Raw genomic sequence first — 6,742 nt, forward strand, 5'->3', positions numbered from 1 at the left:
TAGCCAGGGTCTGTTTAGCCTCTACTTACCAACCACGCATCTCTTAACTATGCGGGGTTTTTCAAGTCACAGGACCCACTTACGCACGTACATCATTCAGCCGTACACATACAGACAGTTGTCACAAACAAGCGACTTTTGAAACGCGTAGTTTGTAGCTAAAAATAGTCGAGTGTGCGAGCCACCACTAACGCATTAGGCCACCAAATGGCTTTTAATGGCGTGGCGTGCCTTAACGTTGCCTTTTCGGTAAATTGGTAAAGTTTGAAGACGACACCAGAAGTTACGCCGATCAGTGAAAAACAAAATATTATGTTATAAAATAACCGCGATTACTAATGCGTACGAGAGTAATTAAGGGCGGATTAACCGATTTAGGTGCCTCAAGCATTTACAAGATAAAACTATATATTCAAATCTGATAAAATAAAACTATAAAAGTTGTAAAAAAACAACAATTTTCAGTAAGATAAAATTTATTTTATATTTATATATATTTAATGATTAGTCCAGCACTGAGTGTAATGTTAAAAAAGTGTAAAAACGCACGATTTAATGTAAGATTATATAAAAACCTAAAGTAGACACGTTTTAAAAGCATAATTCATAGTTCCTAGCTTAATTGCGTTGTTAGGACACTATGCAGTGCAATTAATTATATTATTTACAAATTTCGTTAATCGTTTGGCTCGCTGAAAACTTTCCAACTTTTTAACCAGCGACTTATGCTAAAAAATGTTTTAAAGGACCGTTTAAGGGGTGAATAGCTTAGACCAGTGGTCGGCAACCCCCGGTCCGCGAGTAGCTCGTTACCGGTCCGTAGCAAGGGTTGCCAGATTGAAATTTTGATGTAAACCCAAACCGTACGTGAAATGCCAAAAAACTAAGAAATAAGTCAAAAACAATTAAATGTTGTTTTCTATTCAAAGCATATTAACTTTAGTTTAAACATACTCCATGGTTGATTGGTATGAGATAAAATTCGAAGCACTCGTGGGGCTCAAAACACACCAGTGTACTGTGGCCAAATGAGATGCATTGCAAATTTATTATTTTGTTGTTTAGGCAGGAAAGTTTTACAAACAAACGTATGTATTTTGAATTGTCCATTGAAAAAATGTTGTAATAAATTACCTTTACTGAACATTTGTTGTTTTTTAAAGCCGGTCCGCGGAACAAAATTATAGTTTTAAACCGGTCCACAGGCCTAAAAAGGTTGCTGACCCCTGGCTTAGACAATAAACAGAGGCCAATCGCCTTGTGATAGGAAAATGGCTTCTGGTTAACAGAGATTGATAAAAACTTGATTTGGTAAAATCACGTAAATCAATTTAAATATTACCGTACACTCGAACTGATTTATAACTTATGTTTGTCCCAACCAAATTTTAAAATGCTCGTTGAAAAATCACGGCCTACCTGAAAGAGCTTTTCGTGGCCATTGACCGCCGGATGAGGATGCTGATCAAGGAGGATCAAACCACACACGAGCCTAATAGCTGCATATTGACCAGCAATACCTTGCAACGTGTTTACCTGGACTCCAGCCATGAGACCAAAATAAGAACAACATCAACGTCGGAAAAAAACACACTTTTTTCGGAAATATACCAAAATAGCACTAATACCGAATGGTCGTAATGGAAAAAATTCGGATTAAGACCTAAACCCGTTGGAATAACACCTAAATGGTCAGAACCAGGCCTATACAACATTTTAGCTAGCCCAAAACCCCACCCCTATAAGTACATCACTAACTCTCCCAATAATTAAGTCACTTTCATCAACAAATACCAAGTTCAAGTCATTGCTAAATCAAGTCAAATAAACTTCAGAGCATTGCATCAAAATTAAATATACACTTATCAAATGTTGAACGTGTATTACATTCTGAAAGATGTTTCGCAAAGCCGACGCTAAAAATACTGTTTTAAGCAAATCATATCAAAATGACTACAGTCAAGCCATTTTCGTCATTTACCAAATTTTAAGTTCTAGTCCAAGTCATTAATCACCAAATCAAGTCGAAGTCAAGTCATTTCCAAAGCAAGTCAATTTTAAGTCCAGCCATATAGACATGCAAATTAAAAATAAAAAAGTCAAGTCATTTGCGCTAACGACTTAACTACAAGTTATATCCCTGAATGTCTTAAGTCAACTCAAGCCATTTCAAAACTTTGACTTAAGTGCGTCATTATAACACTGTCTTGTACGAATGAAATTGGAAGATAATGTTCCCATGACCCTAATTAACATATTTGCACAAACTTCGTAAAAGCAAAAGCCAGAAACGTTTTTCCTGGAATATCAATGGCAATAATCGCAATTTTAAGGTAACGTGGGTGCGACCAATTAGCAACAAGGTAACTTCCTCCTAAATGCAAGAACATCGATGTGATACACCTCTCTCACCCAAATAAACTTAGCGGCGAACCATGTTTTTTCGTGACGTCATTAATTACGTGTGCACGAAGTGGTGTATCCGAAATTGTTGCGCCGCGTACAAGTCGTTTAACTTTATAAAAGCGTTAAGCATTTTAACAAATAGTGTGCTGAGAGTTAAAAGTCAACGTTACTTGCAGTTGAGGAAAGATTTGACAATTGTTAGTCATTCTATAGTTAAGGAACTTTGCGATTACCTGAAAGTATTTTAATTTAGTTTGGACAATACCTGGGACAAGTATAGCCTATATTTTGTTTTTAAAACATTTGCGTAAATGTTACAATGGAGTATGCTTTTGTTGGTGCTGTATTCATCATTATAGGGCAGGGGTTGTTAACCAGGGGTACATGTACCCCTTGGTGGTACGAAGCACCAAAGCAGGGTGTACGACATGCAGTATGAAATTATGCGCTGTTTAGGCATATTTGTGTAGAATGCATATTTTACTAAAAGAAATAAAAAAGAGCAATTAGTAAATTGACTGATTGTTTGTGTGTTGTAAATATTGTTGAACTTACAAGACTGTATTTAATGCATGAATTCATCACGTAAGTATACCCTGAGTTCAATTCATATTATTACAATTTTATTTACTTCCGTCGGCCATTGTAAACAGGGGATACGAGAAAATTTCATGAAAGCTTAAAGGGCACCAGCGCAAAAAAGGTTAAGAAACACTTTACAGGGTGTAAGACGACTTAATGGGTCTTAGGCCAGAATTGCATCATGCACATGAATCATGCAGCACCAACAGAAACATTTGTCAATTTATTAGAGAAGGGTTCACTGAGCTACGGTCCACACCAGATGCGGCCCTCTGGTTAATTAATCTGGCCCATGGCGTATTTCCTTATTGTAAAGACGCAGTTCAGGTGTTGTAATGTTAAGGGATGCAATCTAGAACTAAATTTTTATAAAGTGATTGAGCTACAGTTTATTAAGAGCCATTACAGTTTTTATTGTATAGCGTTACAATTGTCCGGCCTTTTTAGGGAAAAAAGTTTGATGATCCCTGTATTACAGCAGTGCTTTCAAACCGAGGTCCATGGACCTACAGGGACCACAGGGGACATTTTCGGGGGTTCATGAACTTTGCGTGCACAAGATCAAATGCCAAAAAAACTAATAAATTCAAGCGTGACTTGGGTAGTTTGCAAAATGCGCCGAATTTAACGCTTAAAAAAACATAGGCTATAGGATTTGCACTGGGACCTCACTTGCTATTTATTGAAAACGATTTGACCTGAATCGAGCAAATGTGCAAATATTTGTTGTGTGCTTATAATACTTATCGCCTACATCAGGAAACATAGTTTTGCCGATTAAAATAAATGAAGCAGCTTTTTTCGCGGTTCCAGCAAATTGCAGGTTTGAATTCGTTTGAATATTTAACACGACTTTCACTGACAGCAAGAGCTTTTCTTAGGGATTTTGCTTAGTGGTATGTTATGACGTACCTTATGACGTCATTTTTGAACATTTTTGTGGCTCCCTTAAACAAAATGATAGTTTGCCCCCTCGTATAAATTGGTTTCGGTGGGGGTTACACTGCTTCAGTCGAACCATCACCATACAAACAAGGTTGGGGATCACTGTTTCAGAGTTTAATATCTCTATACTATTAAGTTTTATTTTTAGACGAGTTTTGTCTACATACTTCCTTCTAAAAGGAATGTACTTTCTCGATATACGAAGAATGAACATAAAAGTTTATTTAAAAACGACATAAGAAACATATATCTACTTGGCGGCTGAAAATGGTGGACCAATATCGTGGCTTGGCCAACGTTGTTTTAGCCTAAGGGTCGATAGAGTGATTATAAAGCGCCTGAAAAGATAATTATTTAGGAATTTACAGCTGACACAGAACCGCAATTTCGAAAATATAAATAATTTTCGAAATAATCGTTATTACAGCAGATGATACTTACAATTTACCGATAACTAATTTTTACCGCCGTGAAATATCATCACCATAATTCGTTGAGTAAGAGATATCTTATTTTGATAAGCGTTTAGTATGACATTTTTTCAAAGATTTTGTTCTACTAGAATATTATGGAAAGAACAATACGCTATTTGTGTAAATATTTTTTTAATAATTTTATTTTACTACCGTACATGAAGCCTTACAAAATCAAAAGCTCTTGATTGGTTTCATTTTTATTTTTGGAGGTACAATACCCGGCCGGACTCCAGTAAGACATAAATAAGATACAATCATCAATGAATAGGCATAGTTCGAAATAAGACCAAAATAGGATTAATTGTTCATATTCGGACTAAAAGTCTAAATTGTAATAACACCTTAACCTGTCGGAATAAGACCCTAACGGTTAGCATAAACTTCAAACAACATTTTACCTTCCCCCAATCCTAACCCTATGTCCAACTTCATAATGAACTCCACTAATAAATTTCAACTCTAACCCTAGCTCTGACCTTAAACGAGGACAAACATGCAGTCCGTACCAAAGAAGAGGCACCCAAAGACAGGTGCAAAACTGTGACACCAATTCGTTACCTATATAGGGGTTTTAATGTTATTTAGGCTATTTGGGTCTAATGTCGATGGGTCTAGGACAGTTTTTCGCAACTTTTTTTGGCTTGCGGCACCCTACAGAAATTATTAGTTGTTCACGACATCCTTGCTCGTATTTTTGCTGAGTGGTTAACTGTAACGTTACAATGCACAAAATTGAAACAGCACAATAGTTGTACAACAAGGTTAACAAAAACCTTTTTAATTTTTGGCAGTTTTATCGTACACAAAATATTGTATTAAGATGCTTATACAAATAGAGCAAAAATTGAAATCCTAAAGAATTTGAACTATGTCTCGGCAGCCTCGAGCGTTAAAATGGCACGGCCTAGAGTGCAGCGGCACCCCGGTTGTGAGACACTGGTCTGGGACTTATTCCGATTTCCGACAGATCTTTTATGTTCTGTTCCTATGAGTTTGTGTTTTCCGCCATCTTCATATTTCGTTTGATTATGTTGTTGGTCTTAATACTATATGGTGCTATACATAATTCCCCTTTAGAAGTTCTTTTTCATACAGAATAGGTCTTAATTTTTAGTGTTCTCCAATCTGGTATGAGTTTACTTTGCAGCCTCTCATGATTTGCATCGACTTGCGTATTAAAAACGCATTCTTCTATGGAGACAAAATAATAACGGATATCGTATAGGTGGAGGAAAAATACCCTTTATAAAACTAAAAGCCACTTTATTCTATGTTTATAGTGTTTATTCTTTCTAAAATATTAACCACAAAAAAAAAATTTCTATCTATTGATTCTTCGAGGTTTGTATAAAAAGCTTTATTATGCCACAGTGTTAAAACCGTCTTAAAAAAACCCGCAGAGGTTGATTTACCCTAAGCAAAAAGTATTGTCCTGTAAAAAATTCCAATTTTCTCACAGGAATCACTAATATTGATAATTTAGGTCACCTACCTGCATTGTCACAATTCGACACACGTAAGCGAATTTTAAAGATAAAATGGCTAAAATAGATCTTTGGATACCTTATCTTGAAATAGTCTAGCCAAAAATGCAAGTTGTAAAACAAAATTGCTATTAAATTTTGGGAATTTTTCAAAATCTACAAAATGCGAATTTATAGAGAAAATGCATGTTAAACAGGGATAAATTGAAAGTATTTATGCTTGATTTCCAATGCATATTTTCGCATAAGACTTATTTTCTGGCATCACGTTTTTACCATGACCCCTTAAACAAAATTACGGCACAAACCCTTTACTCAGGTCCCATTTCCTTTTTGGAGTCAAGTCAACAGGTTTTATAAACTATAAAAGCGTGGTGGCATTTATTTGTGAAGTTTTTCAATGTGATAAAAATATAGCCGAGTTACGGCTCTTTGCGTTTAACAAATAAGAAACGTAGCACTTTGATTGGTTAGCCACCACGCCAATAGTTTTTTTACAGTGTTAGATATCCAGAAAGCTTGTGTTTACTAAAAGCTGTTTTGTTTTTAAAACGCTAACTAGAACAAAATTAAATAAACGGCCGATAATAAAATATAGCAAATATAAAAGACAGCCAGGTTAGGATTAAGTCCAGCCCATCTAAAATTATATGATAGGAGTTTTCTAGAGTTTATTGCACATTTATAGTTTTATCTAAACAATTGAGGTTTTAATAATAAATTTCAAAGCCAAAAAGGTCGAGTAGATCGACAGCATCTTGATTAAGACGTTTCGATACGAACTTGCATCATCTTCAGTTAGTGTCGATCTACTCGACCTTTTTGGCTTTGAAATTTATTATTAAGCTA

Source organism: Ascidiella aspersa, chromosome 4, assembly GCF_963924565.1.
Source record: "Ascidiella aspersa chromosome 4, kaAscAspe10.2, whole genome shotgun sequence".
Taxonomy (NCBI): domain Eukaryota; kingdom Metazoa; phylum Chordata; class Ascidiacea; order Phlebobranchia; family Ascidiidae; genus Ascidiella; species Ascidiella aspersa.